An 8,295-nucleotide genomic window follows, 5' to 3' on the forward strand; every position below is an offset into this window, starting at 1 on the left:
GTGGCGGGCGCCGGGAAGTTGTCGCGAAGTGGAGCGGAGGAGGCGGCGCACGGCCATTCCGGCGCCTTTCGCTTTTCGGCAAGTGCAGATGGATCTCTCCCCTGCGGGGCTCCAGGGGCACCTTCACCCCCACCCCCGGGCCGTGGCGCTTCGCGATGCCAGGGAGACCGATCCGGAGTCCAGCCCGGGCTCCGCGCACGCAGACCTCCTCCTTCCGCTCCCGAGAATCTGAACGTTTGGGGTCCAGGGCGAGACATGGGACGTTGGACAAGCTGATGAGATTAAGGAGACTCAGACTCCGCAAAGCAATTTCCAGCCTGCTGAAAAATACTCAGCGTGCCGCCGAAATATAACGCAAAATTTTTAACCCTGGCGTGGTTTCTAAAGGTTGAAGGCCTGTCCGTTTTTTCTTTTAAAAGTCACCAATTCGTATAGATTAAATTTCTGAACTTGCACCAAAAGCAAGGACCCGCGCTCACCTCCTTCGGAAAGTCATCTGGGGGGAACGGCTCTCGCCTGAAATGGAGATAAAAACGAACATACTTAAATATTTGCTACCTCCCGGCGGGGGGCAGAATGGTAACGAATATTTTGAAAACCTATTCGATTACGTAATAAGTCGTAAAACCTGAGTTTTACCCGAGTTGTGGGATTTTTAAGGAAAACTGATGTCTCCAGAATGTTTGGTGTAATGGAACCATGACGGCATCGATGGGCAATAGCAAGGATCAAGTTATGGCCAATAGAACAGGTCATAAGCGGGGGCTCTGTTATAATTAGTATCTGCAACCGAGATCCCAGCCTTCACATGCGATTTGCATAGTTGCATACATTTGTGAGGAGTTAGGCCTTCATCAGCTACTTGACATAGGTTGATTCTTATTGAATATAGAACAATAAAACGGTTTCTTAGTGTCTTCATTATTGTTTCGATTAAAAGACCACCACTTTTCTCCCAGAGTAATTGTAGAGCCAAGAATAGGTGTGGCTCAGTGGTTGAGTGTGACCCATGAACTAAGAGGTCACTGGTTGGATTCCCATCAGGCCACATGCCCAGTTGTGGGCTCCTCCCCAGTGGGGGGGGAGGGGGGCGGGGGGAGTGCCCTCTCTTTAAAAATCAATAAAAACATTTTTAAAAATAGTCAATTGTAAAAAATTAGACAAGTCCAAATGAAGCAGAGGGTCTAGTGGAAAGAACGTGGAAGCAATCAGACCTGCTTTCAAATCTCAGCTCCTGAACACAGGAAATACAATAAGTATAGAATTTGGGAGAAGTTAGTTAATTTCCTTAAGTTGGGATTGCTTATCTGTACAATTGGGCTGTTGGCTTGTGTGTGTGTGTGTGTGTGTGTGTGTTAGTTAAATTTTGTGAAAGCTCAGTTTGATTTTTAATCACTTGCTTTTTAGTCTACAAACTCTTAAACACTTCAGTGCATTTCACCTTTTTTTCTTGTACAGGTGTTCCCTAAACTATGTTTCACAGAACAGTAGTCCTTTGCAAAATGTTAATAAGTATCTCGGGAAAAATTTCTAGCATCAATAATGGGAAAAACACAAACCTGTTGCTGTGAGGTTATTGGAAGTACACCTATGTAGCATTCTTGCCAAAAACATTTAGTCTGTAAGGAAACACTCAGATAAATTTATTTTTTAAAAAGATTTTTAAAATTGAGTTTAGAAAGAGAGGAAAGGAAAGAGAGAAAAACAGTGTGGAGCAAAACATTTATCAGTTTGCACATCCCCCACTAGGGATCAAGCCCGCAACCTAGGCATATGCCTTGACTGGGAATAAAAACAGCAACCTTTTGGGTGTGCTGGACCACGCCCAACCAAATGAGCCACACAGGCCAGGGCACTCAGATAAATTTAGAATGTGATTTGTTTGGACTTTCCAATAATGTCAATATCATGGAAGACAACACAAAAAGATAGCACTCATCTCCATTAAGCCAACTGTGAACTGTATAGGATTATGAATTTTGCAGGACAATCTACGGACAATTGGGAAAATTTAAACATAAAAGCATAATAGATATATTGATGCCTTACATTTCTCAGATATGATAATGATATTGTGGTTATTAGCTTTTGTTCTTAGGAGATGTATGCTCAAGTGTTCAGGAGTGAAGTCATGATACTTGCAGACTGCTTTCAGATAGTAAAAAAAAAAAGTGTGTATGTAGAGAGAAAATATGGTGCTATTTTAATTGTGGTTCTGCATGAATAATACAGTTGGCCCTTGAACAAGGCCCTTGCACAGTCAAAAATCCCAGTGTAACTTTTGACTCCCCCAAAACCTAACTACTAATAGCCCCCTGTTGATCAGAAGCCTTGCTGATAACATAAACAATCAATTAACACATATTTAATATTGACTTCTTCCAGGCCCAAAGGTACCTATATTATGTTTTGTTTCATGGGATGGACAAAGTTTTACAACTTCTAAGGTCATCATTCTTGCCCTTTAAGGAGGCTAGAAACCCATTTCTGCCTCCCAGCAGGTGGCAGCAAACCAATACTCCATAAGGTGCAGTGAACTTGTAATTTTTGTGTCCTGGTAAATGTTCTGCAGGTGATAGATTGTGACTTTTCTTAGCTAGAAGAGCAAAAAGAATACTGCCAGATTGTAGGAATGTATACCAATTTATCAACTAGTTGGGAGAGTGTATTTATGTGACTACATTTTATTACATAGTTATATTAATATTGTTCTTCATTGCTTGCCTCTCACAGAACCAAAAATCCATTTGTAAGCAATTCTGTTTGTTATGAAAAAAATGCTCATTTGTTATCTCCATAGATAAACAATACTCTTTATAGCCATTCATTGGTTAAGATCCATTAACACACAACATTTCAAAATTTATGGGATACAAATTGTGGGGCACGGCTACAGTGTTTTGGACAGGTTCAAGCCTTGGACTGATGAGAGGGCACAGTCCTCTCATTGTCACGTGCGAGTCCCAGCTTGGAGGGCAGAGCCCTCCCAGCACAATTCTAGCCAACAGCTATGCTTGTAAGCTTGAACCTATGGTCCTAACATGTGGCCCCACGTCCCTGAGTGATGTGGGCTTGATAGAGTTCAGGTGCATGTAGTTGAGTAGGAGTGAAACCCACGAGAATGTTGTAAACATCTCGATCAGGCCCTTACTTTGCCTCGTGGCATCTGCTATAAAATAAAGACACGGCTTGTGTGCGTTGGCGCTGTCTCTCCATCCGGGAGCAGCGTCCCACCGAGACCCAGCCTTCATTCTCTTGTCTGTCTTTTCTAAGCCTTTCACCACCCCCACTCAGGGTCACTGAACCGGGCTGAGCTGGCATGGCACATAAGGCGAGCTGGGGCTGAGTATGCCATGGCCGTGCCAGCTCACCACAACAGATAAAATATTCTTAGAGGAGAATTTATAGCTTTTTCATTCCTTTATTAGAAAAGAAGAGTTGCCAGGCTGGCATGGCTCAGTGGTTGAGCGTAGACCTAAGAACCTGGAGGTCATGGTTCAATTCCCAGTCAGGGCACATGCCTCAGTTGTGGGTTCAATCCCCAGTGTGGGGCATGCAGGAGGCAGCCAATCAATGATTCTCTCTCATCATTGACGTTTCTATCTCTCTCTGCCTCTTCTCTGAAATAAAAAAAAAATACTCATTTTTTTAAAAAAAAAAGAAAAGAAGAGTTAATCAATGATCTAAGTCAAAGTCAGCAAAATGATCCATGGGCTACATCTGAGGCATAACCTGCTTTTGTTTACCCTACAAAGCTCTTAACAAAACTAATTTAAAAATAAAGAGACAAAGTACCAGTATCTGGAATGAAAGATCACTAAAGATTCTACAGACATTAAAACAGTGGTTCTCAACCAGAGGCGTTATGTCCCCAAGGAACATTTGGCAATGTCTAAGGATCGGGGAGGCTGCTATGAGCATCTAGTGGGAAGAGGCCAGGATGCTGCTATTCTACAGCGCACACAGTCCCCCACAGCAAGTTTCTGAGGTTGAAAGATTCTAATTAAAGCTATAAAAAGAAAATGTTAAATTTAGGTCAATAAAATTTGATAACTTTGAAAAAATGAATAAATTCTTTGAAAAACAAAACCTACCAAAATTGACTAAAGAAGAAATAGAAAATCTGAGTTGTTGTACATCTATTACAGAATTTGAATTTATAATTAAAAAAACACTTTACAAAGAAAAGTCCAGGACTTCACTGGTGACTTCTAGCAACATTTAAAGAACACATAATGTCAATCTTATAGAAACTGAGAAAACTGAGGAGGAGAGAATATTATACAACTCATTTTATAACAGCATAGCTCTGCTAGAAACACCTGACAAAGACATTAGGGGGGAAAAATCACGGAGGAATATCACTTATGAATATAGAAGAAAAATCCTATGCAAAATACTAGCAAATTGAACACAGCAATATAGAAAAAGTAGCCAATTGGGGTTTTTCCCAAGAATGCGAGTTTTGCCCAACATTTAATAAATCAATGTAATGTACCACATTATTAAAGGAGAAAAAGTCACATTTCAGTAAATTCAGAAAGAGCACTTGACACATTTATTGCCAGTTCATGATGAAAACAACCACAAAACTGGAAATAAAAGAAAACTAACTTTATTTTATAAAGAACATCTACAAAAGACGTATAGCTACTTTGTGGTGAAATATTCAATCCTAGGATTACGAAGAAAGTGAGAATGCCTACTCTTCTATTTAACTTTGCATCAGAGATTGTAGATAGTGCAGTAGGCAAAAATTAAAGTAAAAGGTGTAAATATTAGAAAGGAAGAGTAAAGCTGTCTAGTCACAGTTGTCTATATACAAAGTCTTTTTTAAAGTTTTAATTGCCTTTAGATGAATAGATTGTCCATGTAGAAAATTTTTTAACTCTACTAGAATTAATCCTTGAAATTAGCTCATAGGATGAAAGATCCGTATATAAAAATCAATATTTTATGTATTAGCAAGCAGCAATTAGGAAATGAAATTTTAAAATATACTATTTATAATAGTATTATAAATATTTAGGAATAAATTTAATGAAAGAGGTGCAGGAGCTACATTGAAAACTTCAAAGCATGCTGAAATGAAAGATTTAAGTAAATGGAGAGGTATACCACATTCATGTACATAGAACACGTACCAAGAAAGACCACACTGGGCTAGAAAACAAGTCTCTATACAAAATGTATTCTCTGACCACAATGAAATAAAAATAGAAACCCTTACGGGATGTCTGGAAAATCCCCAAATCTCAATAATTAAGGGCATAGCTTGTTTAGACTGCTGGCCTGAGAAGTTCAGGTTGACACTGAAGACATTTTTCTTCTCTGCAGAGTCAGTTGAATCACATAGGAATTGATTATGGACATGTTAATGCCACATTCTAACCAACTGCACTAACCTGGCATTGCCCAAGATTGGGGTATGCTGGGAGCAACCACAGATGGCTGTTACGTAATTGAGTATTGCACTGAAAGTTACAGCATATTTGAAATTCATTAAATCATTCCTCCCCCCTCCTTTTTTCCCCATCACATTCTGAAAATACTGATGAAAAAATCTGGGAACAAGACTGTGGGTGTAGTTGACAAAACAGAAAATCTGTTCCTGGACAGCTTTTGATGAATTTAATAAGTAGAAAGATAATGAGCATAGACTACATTTGCATAATGGCATAACAAAAATTCATTGAACGATGCTAACCGTCTGGGGAAATACAGTTTGGAAACTGTAAGATTCTGGTTCTGGCAAGATTACCCATTCCATTTAAAGAAGATGCATGGTTTTAGAGGGGGTACGTAACCCCACATGCTTTATTCTCACTGATTTTAAGTACCTTTTCATTCTGTTTCTCTAAGAAAATCATTAAAATTCATTTTCAAATAGAAAATGTTCTAACATCCAGATTTGTCCAAACTACAGCTCTTTCAAGGATTTATAAAAGTATGCTTTGCTCTTAAAAAGACCTTTGAAAGGATTTGGCACTATCAACATTTTTAATATTAAAAAGTTTGTTCCACCCTCAAAAAGGATTATAAGTTACTATCTCCCATAATTACTTATTTGACTATCAATTGTGGTTAATTTAGCCATAGATTTTCAAATTTCACTTCGTAAGTAGTTTAGAAGACCATTCTTTCCAGAAGTTTTCTTCCTTTTTTTCTAAAAAAAAAAAAAAAAAAAAAAAAAGCATTTTAAGTGTTTTTCAAAGTCTACTGTTGGCAGTTTATTTTTATTTTTTAGCTACATGCTGCTTCTGATCATTCTGAAAATAATTTATCATTTTGATATAATTTTATGAAACCACAGGGGATGTCTGCTCTGTTACTCTTTCTACTCTGGGTTTGAACATAAAGGGAAAACCAAATATGATGGTTTGTTAACAGTTAATCATAGCTGATATTATGGAACTATTTGATGGCCATTGTGCTATGATCATGCAATTAATAGTTCCTCTCAACATGCCTGTGAGATAGATGTTCCTGGTATCCTTGTATTTATGAGGAAACTGGGCTCAAGGATATTAACCAATGTGCCCACCTTATATAAATAAGTGGGAGAGCCATGGTTTGAGTTCATCATGTAACTAAACACCAGTGGCCACATATTTAACCACTGGTGTTTACTAGCCCCCATTTCGCTGTGCAGTTACTAAAGTAACTGGATTATTTCAGATTCCCTAACTCTGTATGATCTCTCCAATTTCGTTTTTAATCTCTGTAGTATAAAATGTGATATCATGGCAGCCTGCCTTAAATATGCAGCCGTTTTCCAATGTGATACACAATTTCACCACATGATGGTGCCAATGAGGTGAGAAGCCCCGTGCTTCTAGTATTTGACATTGGGCTCAAACCTAAATATAAATGTCAACAGAATGTAATTAGAAGTGTTAAAAAATAAAATGTTTTTTTTTAAAGCAGCTGTAAACAATTACAATCTAGAGGGTCTTTTTTTTAAAACATATAGAATGAAAAGATCACAACTACAAAAAGGGGAAGATTAATTGACTAATAAAAGTTAAAAATAAAAAGATAAAAGATGAGCCTTTGTATTCATAAAGAAGTATGTGGGACAGATGTCAGAGACTTCCCACAGGACGGAAAGCACCAAAGGAAATGAATTAAATGAGAGCAGGTGATGTACTGAGAGAGAGAGAGAGAGAGGGAGGAAGAGAGAGAGAGAGAGAGAGACCAGCTGTGTAGTGATGTAGTTCCAGGGTCAATTGGGTAAGTGTTGCAGTAAGATTCCCCGGTAAGTACAAATGGGTTAGCACAAGCCAGTGACTAAAAGATTGTAGAGAACCTTTTAGTAGACATCACTGCTTCCTTTCAAACCAGGATAAGCATTACTGTTTCTTTTCCCTGTAATAGCCAAGGTATAAACTACTATGAAAGGAAGAAGCTTTGATGTTCAGAAACAAAATTCTGGAAAAAAATAGAAGGAAACAAGCAAAACTAGTTAATAGCAATTGCCTTGGAGTGATGGAACTAGAGCAACCTTTTTTCCCCCTATTTCTTTATAATGCAGATGTGTTTTAAAATTTTCCATGAGGAGCCACTTTACTCCTATAAAAATATGTATTTGTTTACATGAAACTCAAATTTAAGTAGCCACTGTTTTGTCTGCCAACCTAACCAAACAACTAACATTGGAATGTCTAGGATTTTGATCGTTACATTACCATAATTCGTTTTTAGGGCAGTAGTTCTTTTTTTTAAAATAAATCCTTATTGTTCCGATTATTACAGTTGTGTCTCTTTTTCCGCCCCATAGCTCCCCTCCACCCAGTTCCCACCCTACCCCATGCCTTTCCCCTTCCCCCACTGTCCTTGTCCATAGGTGTATGATTTTTGTCTAGCCTTTTCCCGCACCCTATACCTCCTTCCCCGCAAGAATTGTCAGTCCACTCCCTTTCTATGCCCCTGATTCTATTATATTCACCAGTTTATTCTGTTCATCAGCTTTTTTATTCACTTGATTTTTAGATTCACTTGTTGATAGATATTTGTTGTCACTTTGTTGTTCATAATTTTTATCTTTAACTTTTTCTTCTTCTTCCTCTTCTTAAAGAATACCCTTCAGCATTTCATATAATACTGGTTTGGCGGTGATGAACTCCTTTAGCTTTTTCTTATCTGTGAAGCTCTTTATCTGACCTTCAATTCTAAATGATAGCTTTGCTGGGTAGAGTAATCTTGGTTGTAGGTTCTTGCTATTCATCACTTTGAATATTTCTTGCCACTCCCTTCTGGCCTGCATAGTTTCTGTTGAGAAATCAGCTGACAGTC

Source organism: Myotis brandtii, unplaced genomic scaffold (assembly GCF_000412655.1).
Source record: "Myotis brandtii unplaced genomic scaffold, ASM41265v1 scaffold192, whole genome shotgun sequence".
NCBI classification, from domain to species: domain Eukaryota; kingdom Metazoa; phylum Chordata; class Mammalia; order Chiroptera; family Vespertilionidae; genus Myotis; species Myotis brandtii.